The sequence below is a fragment of the Gopherus flavomarginatus genome, chromosome 3, assembly GCF_025201925.1.
Source record: "Gopherus flavomarginatus isolate rGopFla2 chromosome 3, rGopFla2.mat.asm, whole genome shotgun sequence".
Taxonomy (NCBI): domain Eukaryota; kingdom Metazoa; phylum Chordata; order Testudines; family Testudinidae; genus Gopherus; species Gopherus flavomarginatus.
The window spans coordinates 148,334,930-148,360,084 of NC_066619.1; positions in this window are offsets into that span (position 1 = coordinate 148,334,930).

Sequence of the window (25,155 nt, forward strand, 5' to 3'; positions counted from 1 at the left end):
CACACAGCCTGAGTACATGTGCTGTGCACTGAAAGAATATCCAGGTGTCAGAGCAGTTTGGATTTCCTTCCCTTCCTCTATTCCAGGAGTGAGATACAGAGCCCACGGGACTGCATCAGTGCCTGGCTACACAACCCCTATGTGGGGGTTAAGGTAGTGGGCCGACATAAGCGTATTCTGTGGCATGACATTACATAGTAAGGCAGAGGCCTGTGGATGTAGTTTCTATGAGCTTTCCCCCTAAGGGCACAGTGAAACTGAGCCAACTCAGGGCTTTTTCGTACTTTAGGCCACAATCGTGCAAACACACACATAAGCAATATGGCCTGTGAGAGGGATATTGGTAAGTTCAGAATGTTACTTGATACAGAGGACTTGGTGGTGGCAAATAAAACCATGAGGGAGGGAATTCAAAGGGAGTCGGTGTTAGCCTAACTCTTCTCCCATTAAAGTTAATAGGAGTTTGACCATTGACTTTACTGGGAGCAGACTAAGACCAATATTGGCAGTTTTAGAAGATCTTGCCCATAAAGTTCTTGGCCCTCTACTTCCTAGAGAGAACCAGGCTATATTGTATGGTATACTTAATAAAGTTCAGGGTTTCCACTTAGAAGGTCATTCTGCTCTCTACTGAAGCACCAGTGCTGTGTTTGTCCTCTCTCTGGGCCTACAGCTGACTTAACCTTTCTGAAATGAGTGAAGATTCCCAAGAGATTTAATGTGGATGCAGCTCACATGAAGACACTCTGGCTCTTTGTATCGCTTTAACGGCTATTCAAAATATAGAGGGTTATGATTATGCCACCCCATCTGTGCTGATAAGCTGGTCCTTTAGCGCAAGCAAGAGAGGTTTGTGCTCATAGGTCTAAGGTTCAGTTCCTACAGGTGACCCAATTTGCTGTGTGCAGGGAAGAGTGGCTTCAGGTAAAGTTTCAAATTAATAAAACCCAATTAACAGTTGTGCACAAAGCCCAGCAAACTTAACAATGTCATGTTTGTTGTTTTTTTTCCTGAATCCCTGCGCAATAACAGAAATGAGTTTTTTTGAAGAAGAAATAATGAAATGGTAGGATAGATGTTTCTATTGGAGCTGTTAATCGATTGTTTGTGCCCCAATCATAGTGTCGCTATAGATGTGCCAAAAAAGGCAAGATGATTCCTTGGCACTGCCACTTCAGACTTTTCATGGCACAAACTCCACTTCTAGCTGGTAATGGCAAAGCTAGGAACAATGGGGACAAAAGCAAAACACACACACATTCCAAAAATGACACAACTGAAAAATACAATCCAAAGCATGACTGTCATTTGCTGACACTTAAACTGCTTTTGCTAAGTGTTCTAGGAAAGCTGATGTAATGATGGTGTCACTGGGGTTAGTTATGTGTCACAATGTTTTTTTTTTTACAACAGATATACATTTTCAGATGCAATCCTTGGTAATCGTACAATTGTATCACCAGAGTGATGGGCCCTCAGTTATGAAAGCTGATGCCAGCATCTTAGGCCGTGTTGATCTTGGTGAACTGATGCTTTGACAGTTGATTTTGAGTTAGCATTCTTATTAGTCTACTCTGGTTGGTTGGTTGGTTTGCTTTTCTTTCCACAATTGCTGGGGGAGGGAGTGGAGACATGTATTTAGGAGGGAGACTAGCTCAGTGATTTGAGCATTGGCCTGCTAAACCCAGGGTAGTGAGCTCAGTCCTTGAGGGAGCCACTTAGGAATCTGGGGCAAAGACCAGTACTTGGTCCTGCTAGTGAAGGCAGGGGGCTGGACTCAATGACCTTTCAAGGTCCCTTCCAGTTCTAGGAGATAGGTACATCAAAGCTGAATTGTGGTGCAGCATAAAGCCTGCAATCTCACATTAGGATTCTTATGGTTTTAATAAACTCTTCATTGTTTCATTCTTGCAGTTAACAGCAACATAGGGACCCTTCTTTAGAATTACAGCTATAAATTTCTTCTTGTGCTAGACAGATTTTACTCCTGCTCTTCTGCATATATGATGTCCTCTTTCTGACAGAATCAAGACATGACACAATTGATTAAATATTTATGCTACCCTTTCCAGCTATAAAGTGAGAAAAAGATTGCTTAGGCAGAGGAGGAGAAAGTGAAAGCTTTAGAACCTAGTTTGGAGTTATTTAATGCTGTTCACACACAGAGAAATAAAATAAAACAAAAATACTGCCACCTATTGAGATAAAATTTCTTTGTTATCCAGTCTAGGATGGGCAAAATATCTTTATTACTACTGGCATTTGGCAAAAGGTGTTAGTTAATCATCCACAAATGCATTTTCCTCCCATCTGCTTCTACGTCAGTTGAACCACTGATAGCCCCCTAGAAACTGTCTGCAGTTAGCCGTGATCCCTAATGATGGATAAGTGAACTAAGCAGGTGTCCGCCTCCCCTAAAATAATCTGGCGGTGATTCCACATTTATTAAATTTCAGGCTGGCAGCTGTAAATTGAGGTAACTGTATGCAGGCTTTTGCTGGAGCTGTTCATTTTGAGGTGGAGTCTTTCCAAATTCCTTCACATTTTCATCTTTATTCTGTTCCCGCAAAGGCGATGCCTTGGGCCCGCCAATCCTGCTACTAACAAAGCTTTTTTAGAGCATATCAGAATTCCTCCTAGAATCACCTTCAGAGGGGTCTCTCAGATTAAATAATTAAGCAGCCTATACCTCCCTGTACTGTGGCACCAGATTCTAATGTCCTGACTATTAGGAGTTGTTGGGTATGCCTGCATAGCAATGGGAGGTGTGATTACAGCATTGGTTTACCTGCATTAGTTTTAATCTAGATCGCCTGGCTAACAATAGCAGTGACGATACAGCAGTGCGAAATTCAATGCAAGCTGTGCAAACCTGCCTGTGTTCCTAGCTTGGGTCTGTACTCCCATCCCTAGCCTATGCTGAAGTCCAGGCAGCCCCATCTTCACTGCTGTTTGCATCCATGCTAGATAGATTAAAGCTGGCATGTGTATGCCTACCCAAGCTGCAACCACACTTCCCACTGCAGTGCCAATGTACCCACTGATGTATAAGCACCCAGAGTGACATTAATTGCTCAGTAGCTGCATGCTGGCAGTCATTACGGGGTTTCTTTGTGTTGCAGAGCAGCTCACATCTGGAGACCAAGTCATCTTAGGTGAGCAGGTTTGGTCTAAGGGGTTTCTCAGGTGTAAAGCCAAGGGCTGAGGTAGGAAAAAGAAACTGTGTGTCAAGCAGTTAGCTTCTGTGGGAGCATAAGAGGTCAGAGTCTATGAGGGCCAGGGACCAGGAAAGAACTGTTTCCTGGTGACAGGACAAGTGGCACCTTACTGGAGGTTACTTCAGGAAGGGGTCACCTGGGACAACCTATTAAAGGAAACAGCAGGGTACAGGTACATCTTGTAAAAAAAAAATATATACTAGGAAAATCCCCTGACTGTGACATCTGCTTCAACAGGAAATTGACTTATAAGCTCATGAAAATCTTCCACCACTCAACAAAGGAGCAACACCTCTACCCCCTCATATATATTTAGGAATATATTTTTTTTTCAATTTAGCAACCACTTTAACAAAAGATGACTTTATTATTTGTAAATATCTATTTCTTACCTGGAGTCTAGGTTCATGAAGGAAAATATTAGCTCTATCTTAAATCAGGAAGAAGGCATTGCTAACTGGTGAATGGCAACTGGTATGAGTAGTTCAGGGCTTGATCATATTGTCCAGAGAAATTACTTGTATGAGAGCCAGAATCCTGAGTTTCAAGATCCAAGTTTCATTCAAGAGGGTGGGTGTGTTGATTCCAGCTGCAGCAGAGAGGGTAATGAGGAGGGAGCAGGGGCGGCTCCAGGCACCACCATGCCAAGCACGTGCCTGGGGCGGCAAGCCATGGGGGGCACTCTGCCGGTCACCACAGAGGGTCCGCTGGTCCCGCGGCTTTGGCGGACCTCGCACAGGCGTGCTGCCAAATCCGTGGGACCGAGACCTCTTGCAGGCAAGCCGCTGAAGGCAGCCTGCCTGCCATGCTTGGGGCGGCAAAATACCCAGAGCCACCCCTGGGAGGGAGGAGGAGGGCAGAAGGGAGGCAAGTCTGGCCAAACCACAAATGATTTATAGGGAGGTTCCAGGTATGGGAGGATATAGGACTAGAGGATTTGTGCCAAGGCCCAATATTTCACACTTTTGCTCCCACTCTTGGCGGCAGTGTGGCTTCATCAAGTACAGAGCTTGCAATGGTTCGCAGCCCGTTCCTGCCCCAACCCTTCTTGTAGTGGCGGATGGGTATTCCACAACAGGAAAAGAGTAGTCAGAAAGGGGCTAAGGCAGAGAGACTCTCCGAGTGGTGAAGCACCAATATAGCTGGTAATATGCCACTCCCGTCACACCGCTCAGGGCAGGGGTGTGGCCAAAGGAAAGGAGTCATTACAGAAAGCTGAAGTTCTGAGGCTGCTCTAAATTGCCCTGGGGTTGAGCTGGGTCCCAAATAATCTCATGTTCAGAGGTGGGGCATGATGGTGGCATAAGACCACCTTCACCCTCTTGAGTCGTCATCCGTCTACCATTCAGCACCAGCTCTGGTCTGGGCCAGAGAGAGCTCCACCTCTAGAGGTAGGTTTTCAAAAGCTCAGCCCTTACAATCAGGCCCAGATTTTCAAAAGCTCAGCTCCCATTTAGTCACCTAAATGATCTGGCCCCATTTTGAAACATGCTCAATACCCAGAAGCTTTTATTCAGAGCAACAACATTTCTGGATGCTCAGCTCTTCTAACGCTTGGGCCATTTTAAGTGGGGACTGAGCACATTTGAAAATCTGGCAATTTGTTTCAGTGCATAAAGGGGAATTCTGCTTGAAAATCTAACCTGTGTTTGGAAAGAACACCCAAACCATCTCTCTCTCTCGTAATTAGTACAATCCTATTTTTCTAATGATCAGTGTTTTTTATTCTCTTGGAACGTCTCTCATACTGCAACTGGAAACTAGCATTGTGTAGAAAATAACATTTTATCTTCTTTTGTCTCAGCTATAACAAATTTTGATAGGGAAGACAGGAAACTGAGGGTGTTTCATAAGTGACAGACATCTAGCACTGAAATAGGTAACTAAAATTAATAAGACTTTTCATTTAACAGCATTTTGATAGAGCTGAGACAAGTTAATCAAAACATGGCCTTTTACCCTCTACTAGAAATCAGTGGGTGACTTCTTAAATGGCCATGAACATTAAGCAATCTATTGACATCTTCCTAAGAAAGCTGTAGAAAAGGAAGGATGCATTTCTGTTATAAAATCATCGCCTAGTGCTAAAACTTCAGAACATGAGCTTTGTTCCTACATTTTCTTTCCCTTCAGGGAGCCGTGTTCAAATTAATCAGGACATAATGCATTGAAGACTTTTTCACTGGTAATGAAAAATAAGTTCAAATAACCCCGATGTCTCGGCATAAATGTCAGGAAGTTTGAAAATGCAAGTTTACTGTCTCAAAACTCAAAAGGCTTCAAATTAAGAACCATTTTTAAATTTCCTCCTATCATGCTGGTTTCAGCAGGGGGTATGTTTGAAAAGATGCAGTACAGGCGTTGAAAAAGCTGTTAAGATTTATGTGGTGGTGGAATCATCCCAGAAATAATCTTGTGGGGTTTTATTTTTAAAAATGACTTATGTTAAATCCTAGGGTACCCTGAGAAAGTAAATTAAAGATTTTAAGCCATAACTACAAGGACAAGGACACCTATGGAGGAAGCTGTAAGACCCAGCAGGTCTAGAACCCAGACCTGTAGAAGGCATCTCCATGCCAGTGGCAGCTGTATGTCTCACATCTTGCTGTCAACACAGACCATGGGAAGGCCTGCCTCAAGAAGTCTGATAGGCAGCATCCTTAAGACTCTTGATTGCCCCCCCACCCTATATAAACCATAGAATGTTCCAGGTTTTGTCCAGATAAATCCACACAGCAATTAGAAACCCACAGCTGGACTGTGCCAGCTGACTTGGGCTAAGGAGCTGTTTAATTGTGGTGTAGACATTCATGCTTGGGCTTGCACCTGTCCTCTAGGACTCTGTAAGAGGAGAGGCATGGGCCAGCCATGGATGTCTATTTAAAGTGTAGATATACCCTTGAATTCCTGGTTTCAACCTTGACTTGAGTTGGATTTCATCTCCTGATCCTGAAACCTGACTTGGACTCTGAATCTTAGTATTGAGGCTGGCCTGGAACCTGACTACGAACTCCTGCACTACTCTGAACCTCAGGTGTCAGCCAGCTCCGACCCTTGGTTGCAACAACTCTTGTTGGGCGCCTGACAAATCCCACTGAAAGCATTTTAGGAAGATATGTGAGACATTAGTTTTTTATAAAATACACATACACACACACACACACACTGAACTTCTGTCTGTATACAGTGGGTCTGATTCACCGCTGCAAACATCCAATTGTATCCTGATGGAATACCACTAATTTTAGTGGAGTTCCAGTGGGATAAAACTGTAGACACATAGTGGAGGACCAGGTCCTATGTGTACCATGTGATATATTGATTTAGCTTCCTCACAAATAGGGGCAATAGATCTTGGGAGTCAGCCTGGTACAGTTGGGGAAAAGAAGTGCTCCAAAACGGGAAGGAGCAGCCATAAAGTTGCTAAAGTAAGGAGTATTTCTGAGGGTTTAGAGTCAATGTAGCTGACAACATGTCACTCGTCTCACATTCTCTAGAGTGCCGGGGTAGGGCCAAGGGCAAGGGGCCATTACAGAAGGTGTGCAGTGTTAATCATGTGTGTTCGCAGGTTTGTGGCCTGAAGTTTGGACAAGGCTCAGTCAGTCACTCTCTATACCTTGTTCACTAATTTTTCCCCAATATATCTCCCAATAGTGCTGTTCTGCTGCCCGCTACCGCATTTCATGGAATGTTAGATCACATGGTGTTTCTTGTGTTCCATGAAGCGTGAGTGTGTTAGGTAAGGGCCAGGGTTTCAACAAAGCTCAGAACTCAACAACTCCCGTTGTTGGATTTTCAAAAGAACAGTGGGACTTGTTAGATGCTGAGCACTTTGGAAAATCCAGCTCTACATTTTCCCTTACTACCTATGCATGCAACTTTGAAACTTGCATCCCAAGAATACTTCTGCCTATAAATTCCATCGTTCCTGGAAAGCAGATGCAAAAGGAGTACAAGTGTAGCTGAAGCAAACAAGGCTTTAAAAAGTAAGATAAATATTCCTGAAATATTTCTTCTTGTAATGCTTCACCTTTGCCTAGGCCACTGCAACCCTTCCTCTTGATTGCAGACTTTCCAGCTATCCATGCCTTTCTTATTGTCAGACTTGGATTACTGCACTATGCCCCATATAGGGTTGTTTTCTAACACCATTCAAAAGTTCAGCTGGTACAAAACATAGGTAACTTTGGTTAGTTTTTGCGTCTCAGGCAGAGTGCGTTAAGAGCTGTACCAAGGAAGATATTTTTAAAGGGCAACAAGAAGGCAGCTTACTGGTTCTACAAAACCCAGAAACTATGGTATATTCTTGAGTGCCATCTACCGGGACCTTATCTATTAAAAAAATATGTAAATATATGTATAGGGCATTCTTGTAAGTCTCTCTCCTTATATAGAAAACTGAGTAATTTCCATTAACTATATAGTCTTTCAAACGATTAGCCAATTTTACCACTATTCCCCTTTGTGTGGTTCCTCTCTGAAAAATTTCTATACTTTCAGATTTTCTGGCATCACCTTTCCCAATTCTTTAACTATTTATATACATGGAGCACTTGGGTATCAAAGCACATTATACTTGTGCTTCATCTATGTCATGGCTACTACTTACTTCCATTTGCAATTCAGGGGGTTAAATTTGAACTATAAAGTCCTACATGGTTTGGGTTCTGACTACAGTAGAGATCACCTTCCTCAGGCTCTGTCCCAACAGTTGACATCAATAAGGATGATCTTGCTACAGATCCTCAGATCTGAACTCTTGGTGGTTGGAGATGCAGAGGTGGAGACTTCCAAAAACTCCTAAGGGTTTAGGAATAAAAGTTCCATTGGCTTTCAAGGGTCTTGTGTTGCTAAATTCCTTATGTGATTTTGAATGTCCCAGCCTGAATTTTCAGTGAAGTAACTCTCAGTTCTAGATTTCTCTCTCTGCATCAGACATACAAAGACCACATTCACTGGCCTTCAGAACACATGGCAAGTTCTCTTTCTACTGGACTTTGCTTGCGGGAACAGAGCTAAGTGTATTGAGTTTCATTATTATATCAGAGGAGTTATTTCTGAGCTGACTTTATAATACAAATGTCAATGTTTTGCTTTATAAAAACTGGTCATATTTTTAATTTAAATACATGTTCTCAGAAGCTACCATCAGTATATTTCTGTCGATGAGAAAAATAAATTATCACTCTACTGTTGATACACAGATGTATCAATGGAGAAACATTGGGCCCTTATCAAATGTGCTACTTAATCAGCTGGAACATTTTAGTAATAATATGGTATCAGAGTCTGAGTCAAATATTTATAAATATTTAAAGTCCCTATAATTAAGATTATTTTTACCTCATCACCATTACATCAGAGAAAATTAATGTGGTGTGTTTTTATGGCTTTTATTCAAAAGCACAAATGACTATACAATTACCTAATATCTTATAGTTCCCTAAAGTATTAAACAATATGAAAATTAGATTGAGGTTACAATGTAAATCAAGTTAGTGAAATCAAGGAGTTAACGATAATGCAAATGAAAATTATTTAATTAAAAGAAAACAATCTGAGATCAACAGTTGATTAAATCATTTGCATGACCATAATCAGTAATCAAATTACAAAGTTAACTGTACTGGGACAACTTCTTGCTTCAGATAGTGGAAGGAGTAACTAGGGACAGCCATTTTAGACTTGATTCTGGCCAACAGAGAGGAATTAGTAGGGAAACTGAAAGTGGATGGCAGTTTAAGTAAAAGTGATCATGAAATAATAGACTTAATTGTTCTAAGAAAAGGGAGGAGTGAGAACAGCAGAATAAGGACAATGGACTTCAAAAAAGACTTTAATAAACTCAGGAAATTTGTAGGTATGGTCCTATGAGGAGAAATTCTCAGGGAAAAGGCGATCAGGAGAGCTGGCAGTTTATCAGAGACCATTTTAAAGGCATGACAACAAACTATCTAGAGAAGAAGGAAAGATAGGAACAAGAGTAAGAGGCCAATCTGGCTCCATCAGGTGCTCTGTAATAATGAAAATGAACCTTGAAAATCAAAAAAAGGAATTCTACAAAAAGTGGAAATATTAACAATTTGTGAAGGATGACTACGAAAGACCAAGGGACAAAACCAGAAAGGCTAATGCACAAAATGAGTTACACCTAGCAAGGGATATAAAAAGCAATAAGGAGATGTTCTGTAAAAACATTAAGAGCAAGAGAAATTCAAATGAAAGTGTAGGTTCACTACTTAGCAGGGAGGAAGCTAGTAACAATGTCATTAAAAACACTGAGGTTTTTAATGTCTCTTTTGATTCAGTCTTTACTTAAAAAGTTTAATTGTGATCAAATACTTACCACAATTAATATTAACAACAATGAGGATGGAATACAGGCCAGAATAGGAAAATAACAGGTTCAAGAATATTTAGATAAGTTTGATGTATTCAAGTCAGCAGGACCTGACAAAATTCACACTAGGGTACTTCAGGAACTAGCTGAAGCAGTCTTGGAACCATTAGCACTTATCTTGAGAACTCATGAGGATGGAAGAGCTCCCAGAGGACTGGAGAAGGGCAAACATAGTACCTATCTTTAAAAAGGGGAACAAAGAGAACCCAGGAACTTATAGAGCAGTGAGCCTAACTTGGATGACTAGAAAGATACTGGAACAAATTTTTAAACAATCAATTTGTAAGGAGCTAGAGGATTATAGGGTAATAAGTGTTGTGGAAAAGACCACCACTTATTTGATTTTGGTCAGACAGGCCGAGGCACCTTTATTGATAAAACAAGAGTACAAGTATGCATACAGGGAGAGACAGAAATTCCATGCAAGGAAAAACTGCTCTGCCCCTTACAATATTCACCTAGCTTATAAAGGCTAAAACCGCAAAATGTCATATTGATTACACAAGTTATTTGCTTATTTTTGGTAGTTAATATTGCAGATCAGCAGGTTATTTACTGTAAATTCAGCTTGGGGTATTTCCAGTTAGGGGCTTTTGCAATTACATTGTCTTATGACTTTTGATTGCGAATACATATTGCACAAGTTATTAGCATATTGCATAGGTCACACATTTTGGCAGTATTTTAAGCTGGTCACTTGACAATGCCACCTGGCAATTTTCTATAAGCAAGCAGTTTTATTATACTATATTTTGCTTAAAGCCAGACTGGCAGGAAAAGACCCCTGGTCCCTCCCTGCTTAGTTCCTCTTTTGTCAGTGTTTCTGTTATAAACAGATAGCTAAGGGTTAATGTCTCTTTCACCTGAAGCACCTGACCAGAGGACCAATCAGAAAACCGGATTTTTTCAACTTTGGGTGGAGGGAATTTTGTGTCTGAGGTCTTTGTCTGTCTGCCTGCTTTCTCTGAGCTTTGGAGAAGTAGTTTCTGTTTTCTAATTTTCTGTTTCTAAGTGTATGGACAAAGAGATCAGATAGTAAGTTATATGGTTTCTTTTTTTTGGTATTTGCATGAATATAAGTGCTGGAGTGCTTTGATTTGTATTCTTTTTGAATAAGGCTGTTTATTCAATATTCTTTTAAGCAATTGACCCTGTATTTTGTTACCTTGATACAGAGAGACCATTTGTATGTATTTTTTCTTTCTTTTTATATAAAGCTTTCTTTTTAAGACCTGTTGAAGTTTTTCTTTACTTCAGGGAAATTGAGTCTGTACTCACCAGGGAATTGGTGGGAGGAAGAAATCAGGGGGAGATCTGTGTGTGTTGAATTTGCTAGCCTGATTTTGCATTCCCTCTGGGTGAAGAGGAAAGTGCTTTTGTTTCCAGGACTGAGAACGGAGAGGGGGAGTCACTCTGTTTGGATTCACAGAGCTTGTGTCTGTGTATCTCTCCAGGAGCACCTGGAGGGGGGAAGGGAAAAAGGATTATTTCCCTTTGTTGTGAGACTCAAGGGATTTGGGTCTTGGGGTCCCCAGGGAAGGTTTTTCAGGGGGACCAGAGTGCCCCAAAACACTCTAATTTTTTGGGTGGTGGCAGCAAGTACCAGGTCCAAGCTGGTAACTAAGCTTGGAGGTTTTCATGCTAACCCCCATATTTTGGATGCTAAGGTCCTGGTCCCTCCCTGCTTAGTTCCTCTTTTGTCAGTGTTTCATACCCATATTTCTTAATACTTGGTTTCCTCTCCACCCAGTGGGCTAGACATTACTGATAAACAAGTTAGGCCTGGATATATGGGTCTATAAACCAATAAAGCTAAAAGTATTTATAATTATTACAATATTGTATATTAAAATCACAGAAGCTTATATCAATGTCGGGGATCTGCAGCCAGGACTGATTTGCCTTATTATTTCAACCAGGGTCCCGCTGCAGTATCCATGGCAGTGACAGCAAATTCTTAGGCACTGGTTAAACAAGATTTTATGAAGACAAAAGTTTACAAGTATTTAATTATATTTGAACCGTAGATGATCATATTACTGTTTGGGAACCTACCACTAGGGTACTTGATTGTACATGGTCTTCAATCAGAACCCTAGGGCAGGAGCCACACCAATGACAGCAAGATTCTAAAGGCAGTGGCTTAAACAAGGGCAGAAAGCTACAAATATTTTATTATATATCAGGACCACAGATGTCTGTATTACTGTTGGTGACCCGCCGCAAGAGTACTGTTCGTGCATTATTCTTCTACCAGAACCCTAGGGCAGGGTCCCCACCAGCAACAGTAAACTTTTAGAGGCAGTGGCCGAAGATGGCCTGAGTTGGCCGGCACTAAAGCTACATATAAAAGGGTGGGGGATTATGATTCCTTTCATAAGTAATAGCCAACATGGATTTGTCAAGAACAAATTATGACAAACCAAGTAAATTCCCTTCTTTGCCAGAGTTACTGGCCTAGTAGATAGCAGTAGATGCAATTTATCTTGATTTTTAGTAGGACTTTTGACACAGTCCCACATAATATTCTCATAAGCAAACTAGGGGAATGTGGTCTAGGTGAAATTACTATAAGATGGGTGCACAACTGGTTGAGAGACCATACTCAAAGAGTAGTTATTAATGGTTCACTGTCAAACTGGGAGGCAGTGTTTAGTGGAGTCTGACATTGATCTGTCCTGGATCTGGCACTACTCACTATTTTCAGTAACGACTTGGATAATGGAGTGAAGAGTATGTGTAGTGAGGCAGAGTAGCTTCTCACTGAGCCAGAGTGGGAGTGACCACTCTCTGAAACAAGGAGCCAGGCCATGCTCACCCCTACAAATGGACATCAGGAGGCTGGACAGGAAATATAAATGGCAGGTCCTGGAGCTCAGTTGGGCTGCAGCCGCCGAAGGAGACAGACACTTGCTGCCTGCTCCTTGGCTGGGAGACTGCAGCAGACCCCTGCCAAGCTGAGGACTGGCCAGAACTGCTGGAGCCACTCACTGACCAAACCACTTAGGAGTCGCTGGGACTGCCAGTGGCATTCTGCAAATCAGAGGACCCTCCCACGGATCCAGGTACACCCTGAGGGGAGGGGAGGGGAGGAGAGGAAGTGGCCTAGGGGCAGCCAACCCTAGTCTGGCTGTATTGCTGCCAGAGACCCAGTCAGCATGTTGTGGCTCGATTCCCCAGTGGGGAAATACTCTGCCACTGTTAGGGCCTTGGGCTGGCACGTGATGGAATTCGGTGGGCCTGCCTCACCCTACCCCTTGCTACCCCACTCCTAGGTGCAGTCTCCCTTCTTTGGGCTGAGAAGCCAGTGTTTGTGAGCCATCCACTGGAGCTAGAACATTCAATCATCTTACAGCTCTGCCCTGAGTACAGACTAGAGCCATAGACTCTTTGCTGCCACGCCTTGACTGCAGGCTTGGGCTCATAACTGGTTGCCACTCTGCCCCGACTCCAGGCCAGAACCATAGATTCTGTGTAGTGTTCTGCTAATTTCCTCTCTGGGGACAATGCTGTCATAAACAGATAGCTAAGGGTTAATGTCTCTTTCACCTGAAGCACCTGACCAGAGGACCAATCAGGAAATCGGATTTTTTCAACTTTGGGTGGAGGGAATTTTGTGTCTGAGGTCTTTGTTTTCTGTCTGCCTGCTTTCTCTGAGCTTTGGAGAAGTAGTTTTTGCTTTCTAATCTTCTGTTTCTAAGTGTAAGGACAAAGAGATCAGATAGTAAGTTATATGGTTTCTTTTCTTTGGTATTTGCATGAATATAAGTGCTGGAGTGTTTTGATTTGTATTCTTTTTGAATAAGGCTGTTTATTCAATATTCGTTTAAGCAATCGACCCTGTATTTTGTCACCTTGATACAGAGAGACCATTTGTATGTATTTTTTCTTTCTTTTTATATAAAGCTTTCTTTTTAAAACCTGTTGGAGTTTTTCTTTACTTCAGGGAAATTGAGTCTGTACTCACCAGGGAATTGGTGGGAGGAAGAAATCAGGGGGAGATCTGTGTGTGTTGGATTTGCTAGCCTGATTTTTGCATTCCCTCTGGGTGAAGAGGAAAGTGCTTTTGTTTCCAGGACTGGGAACGGAGAGGGGGAGTCACTCTGTTTGGATTCACAGAGCTTGTGTCTGTGTATCTCTCCAGGAGCACCTGGAGAGGGGGAAGGGAAAAAGGATTATTTCCCTTTGTTGTGAGATTCAAGGGATTTGGGTCTTGGGGTCCCCAGGGAAGGTTTTTCAGGGGGACCAGAGTGCCCCAAAACACTCTAATTTTTTGGGTGGTGGCAGCAAGTACCAGGTCCAAGCTGGTAACTAAGTTTGGAGGTTTTCATGCTAACCCTCATATTTTGGACGCTAAGGTCCAAATCTGGGACTAAAGTTATGATATGTCCCACCTCTGCCACCATATCATAACTTTAGTCCCAGATTTGGACCTTAGCGTCCAAAATATGGGGGTTAGCATGAAAACCTCCAAACTTAGTTACCAGGTCCAAGCTCTGTGAATCCAAACAGAGTGACTCCCCCTCTCCGTTCCCAGTCCTGGAAACAAAAGCACTTTCCTCTTCACCCAGAGGGAATGAAAAAATCAGGCTAGCAAATCCAACACACACAGATCTCCCCCTGATTTCTTCCTCCCACCAATTCCCTGGTGAGTACAGACTCAATTTCCCTGAAGTAAAGAAAAACTCCAACAGGTTTTAAAAAGAAAGCTTTATATAAAAAGAAAGAAAAAATACATACAAATGGTCTCTCTGTATTAAGGTGACAAAATACAGGGTCGATTGCTTAAACGAATATTGAATAAACAGCCTTATTCAAAAAGAATACAAATCAAAACACTCCAGCACTTATATTCATACAAATACCAAAGAAAAGAAACCATATAACTTACTATCTGATCTCTTTGTCCTTACACTTAGAAACAGAAGATTAGAAAGCAAAAACTACTTCTCCAAAGCTCAGAGAAAGCAGGCAGACAGAAAACAAAGACCTCAGACACAAAATTCCCTCCACCCAAAGTTGAAAAAATCCGGTTTCCTGATTGGTCCTCTGGTCAGGTGCTTCAGGTGAAAGAGACATTAACCCTTAGCTATCTGTTTATGACAAATGCCCAGTGATGTAGTGAGAAGGAGTGGCCTAGCACTGACCCTGAGGGAGAAGGACCACCGCTAATCCACCACAGAATGCTTATAAAACATATAGATGACATCAACCTGGAAGAGGTTGCAAGCACTTTGGAGGACAGGATTAGAATTCAAATTGTCCTTCACAAATTGGAGAATTCGTCTGAAATCAAGAAGATGAAATTGAATAAAGCAAGTGCAAAGTACTTCACCAAGCAAGGGAAAGTCAAATGCACAACAACAAAATGGGGAATAACTGGCTAAGTGGTAGTACTGCTAAAAAGAACCTTGTGGTTACAGTGGAACTCAAATAGAATATGAGTCAACAATAAGATGCAGTTTAAAAAGGCTAATATCATTCTGGCATGTATTAACAGGTGTGTTGTATGTAAGGCACAGGAGGTAACTATTCTACTCTACTTAGTGCTGGTGAGACCTCAGCTGGAGTACTGGGTCCACTGTTGTGTTCCATACTTTAAGAAAGATATGGACAAACTGGAGGGAGTCCAGAGGAAAGCAACAAAAATGAAAAAAAAATGTTTTAGAAAACCTGACCTGTGAGGAAAGGTTAAAAAAATGGAAATGTTTAGTCTTGAGAAAAGACTCAAGGTAAGCCTAATAACTCTTCAAATATTTTAAGAACTATTTCAAAGAGGGTGATGATCAATTGTTCTCTGTGTCCACAAGAAGTAATTGGCTTAATTTCAAGCAATGGAGATTTATGTTAGATATTAAGGGGGAAATGTGAACAATAAGGGTAGTTAAGCACTGGACTAGTCTTCCAAGTGAGGCTGTAGAATCCCTGTCATTGAAGGATTTTACGAACAGGTTAAACAAACACTTGTCAGGGATAGTCCAGGTATACTTGATCAGCATGGAGGAGGGGGGCTCGACTTGATGACCTCTCGAGGTCTCTTCCAGCCCTACATGTCTATGATTCTGTAACACCAATGATTGAATGACTAATTTATTATTTTTATTTCTATGCAATTTACTTAGCAGCTTATACTTTCCTTTGTGGTAAAAATGGGTTAAGGTGGCAATCTTTACGGTGGGTGACCTTTACTGATGTGTGGTAAGGTTTGCTTTGACATAAGAATGGCCATACGGGGTCAAAGCAGTGTTCCATCTAGCCCAGTATCCTGTCTTCTGATAGTGGCCAGTGCTAGATGCCTGAGAGGGAATGAACACAACACAACAATTTTGAGTGATCCATCCCCTGTTGTTCAGTCCAGTTCCTGGCAGTTGGAGGTTTAAGGACATCTGGTGCACAGGATTGTCTCCCTGACCATCTTGATTAAGAGCCATTGATGGACCTAACCTCCATGAATTTAAACAGTTCTTTCTTGAACCCAATTATGCTTTGGGCCTTCTCAACATTATCTGATAAGGAATTCCACAGGCTGACTGTGCATTGTGTGAACAAACATTTCCTTTTGTTCATTTTAAACCTGCGGCCTATTCATTTCATTGGAGACCCCTGGTTTGTGTGTTATGTGAAGGGGTAAATAATACTGCCCTATTCCCTTTCTACACAACATTCATGAATTTAAACCTAGGTTAATTCATGCCTAATGGTAGCTTGTACTATGGGCTTATATGCATCCACTATTCCGGCCACACACACACTTCCACATTTAAGAAGTCTAAGATAAGTTTTTTCCTGGCAGACATCTTTGCATAGATATTCAGATGTCCTATTAAGGAGGCAAAAAATAAGTTGTTTACTAAGGAAAAAGATCTGCTTTTTGGCTTGCTTGGTCTGTGGAGCACCATAATCAATCAGGAACTGAAGTGAGGGGAAGCAGGTGATGTCTTGTGGCTTAGGTACCAGTACATTAGTGGGCATTGTCTTTCCATCAACTTTCCTTGGGAGGGAAAGCAGCAATCTCAACCATCTGGTTAGTGCTGTGGTGACTTGAGAAGCACACTTCTTCGTCATTTACCTAGTCTTCTAAGGGTGAAACACAGGCTGGTTTCCTCCCACAGGACCTCCCCTGCAATCTTCTGATCAAATCAAGGGATCACAGATTTGCACTCCAAGTGCATTTTCCAGCCCTGGTCCAATGAGGTCAGTCTGATGCTTGGTCCATTCATGGGGCCCTTCTTCCTAGGGCACTGGTTCTTTGTCACATCCACAATTCTGCTTGTTTTTTTAACTAAGCAAGCAAAAATAGGAGAATAACAGGAGATGATGATGCCATCAACACAATCTCAAATCTCTTGTCTAGGTCAACAGATGGGGCTCCTAAATGGCTTCTTTTCCCTCAGGGACTAGCCACTTTCCTGGTCATAATTTATGACTCATTGTCCTTTGACTTAGAAAAATTGTTCCTTACCCATTCACACAACTGATGCTTACACTTTTCCAAGGCCTAGAAGACATCATGACCACAGTAAGAAATTACAGAACTGTCATCCTGCCAGGGGAACTGTAAAAAAAAAACATTTTTCACTCTATCAAAGTTCAAAGTCAAACTGCTTGAAAAGCTACTTATTAAGTCCCATTAATATAATCATTAAAAATACAGCAAATTAAAGTGTATACATTTTCTGTATTGCTATAGGGCCTACAATGTGCGTTGAAACAAATTTTCGTAGTTATCTGTCATAGAGATCAACCTCCTATTGTCATGGCATGTTCATGGCTTTGTTTTAAAGGGGTAGAACTCCTGGTTAAAAGCTGTTTGGTTGAGGCATATGAAGTGGTCGTTTTCAAAGATACAAAGAATAATAGACATGCATCCGACAAAGTGGATATTCATCCACGAAAGCTCATGCTCCAATACGTCTGTTAGTCTGTAAGGTGCCACAGGACTCTTTTTGCTGCTTTTACAGATCCAGACTAACATGGCTACCCCTCTGATAAAAGAATAGTTGGGTGCCCAACTCCCACTGAATTTTATTGGGAGTTGGGCACCTCTCTCCCATATGTACATCTGACATTCTCTCCTGCTGTGACTCAGCAGGGCTTGTGCTAAGCAACCAGAACCCCAGTATGAATCAATCCAATTAAGAGAATGATCAAGATATCTTAAACTCCTAAGGTCTGCCAGCTGGGGAAGTGCCAAACGATAACCTTTTAGGGAAGGGAGGCAGAACAAGCCACGTGTTCAGACCTGGGAAGCGTATGTGTTTGTAGATGGAGTTAATAGAACAGAGTGTGAAGGCTCCTGATAAGCAAGAGGAGGTGGGAAGGAATTCCTGCTGTTTCATCCAGAATTGCTATAAAGAGGGAGACAACGTCCATCACCTCAGAGGTCTCAGTCAATCCAGCTCAGCGTATTCTCCACACCACATACACAGAACTCTGCCATTTCAACCTGTCCTTTCAGGCTGGATCACCCACGAACCAAGACCAAGCTACAGCTTTGGCAGCATTGCCTGAAAGTGCCTTTTTCTGTGACACTTTATTCATGTCATTTGGCTTTTGCCAGCCTTTTTGACATTATCCATTCATCCTCCTAAGCTGTAAACTTTCCTATAACAAAGTTACGAGAAAGGTTAAGCCACATATTAAAGTTTCAGCACAAAATTGCAGTTTGATCCCAATAAACACTAGTTTTTATGAGGCTGTAAATGTCTCCTCCATTTATAAGTATTGTAACATAACTAGAGGTTTCAGGGTTATCAAGCAACTAAATCTTATAACAAACCCAAATGCTTTCTAAAGCACTGCTCGTAGAATCCTTTGCAGGCATTAATGTTTAATTAGTGCTCTCAAACAAGTCTCCTTGGGAATCTGGATGCAACATAAAATCTGACTCTCAAATGTGGGAGAATTTAACTGTATTTTTAAGTCATTTCTATAGGCTATACTGGACAGGACTTTGGTCATAACTCAGTGATAGTCAAAATTTACTACATAGCCTCTCAGGGCTAGTTTCACAAAAGGCCTTCGGTACCTAAGTGACACGTTAGCTGCCTAGGTCCCAGAATTGGGTCCCCCTGAGATTCACAAGCCTGTGCTCTGCTGCCCCCAAACTTGGTAGCCATGCAAACTTTTACAGCACCTACATTTTTGCTGTAATAACTCCCTAGTTACCTATGATTCTGCTTCTGAGCATGTGCTGTACAGCCCCATGCCAGGAATCCAGTCGCCTAAGCTCCACAGCTAAGCACAAACCAAGGGAAGGTAGGTGCCTAACTCACCTGTGGAGGCTGATCCAGTGAGTATGCTCAGAGCTCACCTACCAGGATGGGCCCCTATTGAGAAACTTCACTAAACATCAAGGGGGAGGACAAGAAGGGCCTCTCTCATAGCATCTAGCCAAGTGATTAGCACTTACCTAGGATGTGGGAGTGCCATCTTCACATGAGGGGGGAAGAAGGAATTTGAACTGGGTTCTACCACATCACAAGTGCATGCCCTAACCATGGGGCCCTGGGATACTTTGATGAGGTTGGAGGTAGGTACCGTTGGTCTATCTTGTTGAAGCTATTCCACTGTGGAGAACTCTTTTTTTTTTTTTAAGTAATTGGAGAAGGGTGACAGGAGCTTGGTTTTCATACTGTCTAGGGGAGTGCTCTAATCAACAGGCCACAGAGTCGTTTGCATGATTCTTTCATTATTCTTCTTTTATTATTTAATCCATGGTGGGACAGCTTTGACAGAAGAGATTGAGGGAGCTCCAGGCTAGAATGTCCCATTGCTCAGTGTTAAGGCACTCGTTCATTGATGATAGACTTCAGCTCAAATCCCTCCTTCCCCTTGGGTGGAGGTGGGGCTCCCACATCCCAGATGAACACCCCAACTAATGGCGAGGAAAAGTGATAAGGGAGAGTCCCTTCCATTTCTAGCTAAAACAGCAGTAACATCTAGTGCCGAGAGAAGATTTTGCCACTGAGAATCCCAGGCAGAGGAAGGAATCTGTCTCTGAGAGAAGGGCAGGTCTTAGCACACTCCTCCCAGCTTGGCAGCTCCCGTTGGCTAGATTGGGCAAGGAGCCCACAGCTTGCTGACTTCTGTGAATCCCATTCTGCGAAGTGTCTATCTCTTCCCGTTCATTGTACAAGAAGCCAAGGCTCTAAACTCAGGCTTTGTGAATTCTGGTGATTTTTTCCAGGCACCTGTGAGTCAGGTGTGGTGATATTCAGCATCACCCTCCTTATGTTTCTTTGTGAATGTAGCCCTCAATGTTAATCCAACAACAAAATGCATAACACACACACACACGTGTGTGTGTGTGTGTGTGTCTGTGTGTAAGTATATGCACCCCTTTGTAACTGGTAATTCCAGCCTGGATACACGAGCCAAGATTTTCAAAACTGTGTGCTTAACTGTAAGCTACTAAAGTCATGTTTCGGCATCTAAATAAGTGCCCTCATGTGTCATAGCTTTTCAAGCCATTGTGAACATCTAGTGTGACCTCTTCTCTAGCACAGGTTATAGAACCTCATCCAACCATTTCTGTATTAAGCTGTGATGCAGAAGCGTAAAGCCCCAGCGACTGAGAACCCAGGCCTTTAGTGCTACTGGGCAGTTGGCACCTCCAGGCTGGGACCTAGAAGCTGTAACTAAGCTATGCTTCATTTCCCATGACCCACTGGGGACTGTCCTTTAAAGCTATCTTTAATTCTTTTCCAAGGGGGGGAGGAGGGATGTTGCTATTCATTTCATGGGACGGGGTGTTGGGAGCATATTTCTTTTTTGGGAGTAGGCATTGAAGGGATAAAAAATCCTGAATACATCACTGCATGAGCATAAATAAAAGATTCCAAACAACCAATTTATACCAAGCTCCAGTGAAAAATTTGATCAAGATTCTAGAGATGTGGTCAATGAGGAAAGTTCTATTCAGAATGCAGATCCAGAATCCAAATCCCAGATGACAAATAGCTCCAGGGTTGGGTGGTACAAAGAGAAAGCTGGTCACCATGAGTGGGTGTGGTCTCAACACATTAGCTGCCTGGTTTTTGTAGGCATCACGGCAAAGGAGAATCTTGAGATGGGATCTGAAGGTAGATAATGAGATAACTTTGCTGATGTTTTTTGAGAGATCTCCTAAGTGTGAGGGGCAGCTGGGGAGAGAGTCTGAAGGCCCTTCTTGAGAATTCATCTAGCGGGCACTGGAGGCTGGCATTGTGGGCTGATTTAGAGGTGAATGTCAACAGCTAAATAGCAAATGAGACAGAAGAGGTAGGGAAGGTGGGATTGACCATGGCGAGCCTTGAAAATGAAAAAAAAGGAGTTTGTTTGGGATAGAGAAGGGCGAGTCAATTTGCTGCTGATTGGTCAATGATACCTATTGTATATGTGATGTATATTATAGGTGATGCTGGTAGCACTGTTTATTATCAAGTTTGCTGCCACTTCTCATTATAAGACCCTGTATTCAGATGCTAAACTTTAAGCATTTGGGATGCTGGATGTGTCAAGCTGAATTGTTTTGGCAAATTTTGGCCAAAATTGTTCATCCATATCTGAGATTAAAGCTCCTGAAAAATGCATTGTGTTCCTTATCTAAAAAAAAATCTGACAATGTTTCCTTTGAATAACTCTAGCACCCCCGAGTTTTGGAGCAGGGACTGGAAATTTCGCAGGTGGTGGCCTTTGTCCCAGGGATGTGCCTTTCACCATCCCTATGAAAATATGCCCAAATTTGGCCAAGTTATAAGTCTTTGGGAAATAATTGCTGTTCACATATGTCCAATAGAGTTCTTACATTTTAATCCTCATTTTACAGAAAAAGAACGGAGGCATGGAGACTTCTCCAAGATGACACAGGAAGTTTGGGGTAGAGCAAGGGGACTTGAACATAGGCCTCACAGATCCTGCCCTGGGGCCCAAACTACTGTATCATCCTTTCTGAACTGTTAATGATGGTTTTTAACAAATCTTGGAGCACTGGAAATGTACCAGAGACTGGAAAAAAGCTAAAATGTTGTGTCAATATTTAAAGAGGGTAAATGAGAGATCAGGAACTGGAGGGTGATCAGTAGGGCATCACTCCTAGGAAAAATCACGGAAAGGCTGACATAGGATGAAATCAGTAAAAAGAATTCAAAGATTGTCACCTAATTAATGTCAATCAACATAGTTTTATAGAAATGAGTAAATCTTCCAAATGACAAGCAAATCTTGTCATTTTTCTTGATCTCACAGATTTGGTTGAGAAAGGTAACTGTGCTGACATAATATATTGAAACTTCTGTAGGGTATTTGATTTAGTCCTATAGGACAATTGGATTTTTTTTAAAGCACTATACAATTTCAATGCACCACACATTAAATGGATTAAAAACTGGTTAATCTGAAAAAGTAATTGCAAATAATGAATCATCATCAAATGAAGGTGTTTCTACGGCAGTCCCACGGGGATGTGTTCTTGACCTAATACTATTCAGTAAATCTCGGTCAAGGATTGAAAGAAAATATAAAATTGTTGCTGGTAAAATTTGCGGATGACATAAATTGGTGGAACGGTAAATAAGGATGGGGACAGGTCAACCATACAGACTGTTCCCCACCAGTTTGTGTCATCTGCAAATTTTACTTAGTAATGTGGACTCATTTAACCAATTTTAATACAGCCAAATACAATGTCATAAGTCCAGGAGCAAAAAAAAAAGAAAATGCAGGTCACATAAAATGAGAGACTTAATCTGGGAAAGCAGATTCTGAAAATAAATGGGGTCACAACAGGTAACCAATTGAACATGCACATTCAGTATGATACTGTAACTAAGTGGGCGAACATGATCTTTGGCTGTATAAGTGGGGGAATATGAAGTATGAATAGGGAGATAGATTCATAGACTCTAGGACTGGAAGGGACCTCGAGAGGTCATCGAGTCCAGTCCCCTGCCCTCATGGCAGGACCAAATACTGTCTAGACCATCCCTGATAGACATTTATCTAACCTACTCTTAAATATCTCCAGAGATGGAGATTCCACAACCTCCCTAGGCAATTTATTCCAAGGTTTAACTACCCTGACAGTTAGGAACTTTTTCTTAATGTCCAACCTAAATCTTCCTTGCTGCAGTTTAAGCCCATTGCTTCTTGTTCTATCATTGGAGGCTAAGGTGAACAAGTTTTCTCCCTCCTCCTGATGACACCCTTTTAGATACCTGAAAACTGCTATCATGTCCCCTTTCAGTCTTCTCTTTTCCAAACTAAATAAACCCAATTCTTTCAGCCTTCCTTCATAGGTCATGTTCTCAAGACTTTTAATCATTCTTGTTGCTCTTCTCTGGACCCTCTCCAATTTCTCCACATCTTTCTTGAAATGCGGTGCCCAAAACTGGACACAATACTCCAGTTGAGGCCTAACCAGGGCAGAGTAGAGCGGAAGAATGACTTCTCGTGGTATTACTTCTATATATGGCATTAGTGAGATGATTACTGGAATACTTTATCCTGTTCTGTCATCTGCACTTCAAAAAGGATATTGAGAAATTGAAAAGAGTCAAATAATGACAAGTATGATTCAAAGTCTAGAAAACATGCTTTATAATGACAGATTTAAGCTCAATCTATTTAATTTATCTCAGAAAGTTAAGCGGCATCTTGATCTTGGTCTACAACTATCAACAAGGGGAAGAAATTTTCAATAGTAAGTGGCTCTTTAATCTAGCAGAAAAAAGGCATAATGAGATCCAGTGGGTGGAAGACAAGAAAAAACTGAACATTTTTAATAGCGAGAGTAATTAACCATTGGTACAGCTTACCTAATGATGTGATGAATGCCCAATCACTTGAAGATTTTAAATCAAGACTCAGCATCCTTATAAAGGACACACCATAGCTCAAGCACAAGTTATGGGCTTGAAGCAGAAGTTCAATTGGTTTTTGTTCTTTGGTCTATGTTATGCCAGAGGTCAGTCTAGATGATCTTATTGGCCCCTTCTGTCCTTAAGATGTATTAATCCTGCTGGAAATGTAAGTCAGGAACTATGAACCAGTATAATGCAGCTTTAAGTCAGTTCAATTATCTGAGCAGTTAACAATCGGATTACCTTACATGAAAGTCTCACAGCTGAACTGCCATAAAACCAAGTTCACGGTCTATCCTGTATTAAGCAAGCAGAAGAGCCAGTGCCTCAGACTAACACTACATCCAACCACTGTCAATTATTTCCCATTAGGGAAAAGAGCCCATGAAACTTTACAAGGGTTTTCAAAGAAATTCTTTATTAGGACTGGATTCAAAATGTGTCAGACATGAGAAATGTGAGGCGATAGGGAAAGCTACAAGCATGCATCACTGTTCACGGGTATGTGTGTGGGGAGGAAAGCATTTTTATCTACGCAAAAATAATAGCTGTGCTGTCGTATCACATTGTTCCTGATAAAAGAAGAGGTCATTGTTGTACATATACTCTGACAGAATGAGGCCACTGACGTTATCCCTGATTAGTTGAATAATGGTCATGACAGTTTCTTTGGTGCTTTACCTTAGAAATGACTGGCAAGTTTTCTATTCTCTCCGACTTTTTTTTCTCTCTCCCATTCTCCCCCTCTCCCTTCTTGTAGAGCAGCAGCAGAAGCCACAATCCATGATTTTTTTTTTCTCCTTGCAAAGGAGGAAAGAAAGAAAAAGAAATGGCCTTGCCTATACTAGAAAAGTTACAGCAATTTAACTCAACTAATTGAAACTAGTTAAACTGTTACAAAACCCTAACGTAGAGGTGCTTAAACTGGTTCAACCCTTGCTTTCTCATGCAAGAACAACTCCTCAAGGAATGGAGCTTGTCTACATGGAAAACTTGTATCCTGTTCAACTTAAATTAGGTTTAAAACCTAATTATAGTTAAATTGTTGTAAGCCCTCGTGTGGATAGTCTTATTTCAGATGAATTACCTGGAAACAGGTTTAAATTAAACATACACCGAAATAAGACTTTAAATTCACACTTTACTCATATTCATAGATTCTTTATAACACCATAAGGAACAATTAGATCGTCTATTCTGACCTCCTGCATAGTATAGCTCAGAGAATTTCAACGTGTAACCCCTATATTGAGCCCAATAACTTGTATTTGCTAAAGCATACCTTTAGATTTAAAGTTCTATTTCCTCTGCTCCACCTACCTAGAGATTCAAACTCATGACCTGAACTCCTATACTCTTAGGCTACTATATTAAATTTTTAGAAAATGATAGATGACAATTAGAGAAGATTTTCATCATCATCATCATCATGGCAAATACCAGAGGGACTCCTTGAATATCAAGTGTCAGCTGGATTGACTGTTAGTTAGGTTCTTAATGTGGTCCTGCTGGATATTCAGCTTATGTCCATCACCAGCAATTTTATTGTGCTACCAAAGCTTTTGGTGGCCATGAAATCACCATCCCTGCAGAGACATTCCTTTGTAAACACACTTAAGAAATCCTTGCTCGTCTAACATAATAATAGATCCACAGCCAGAAAGCCACCAAAACTGAACCAGTGCTAATAGAGGCA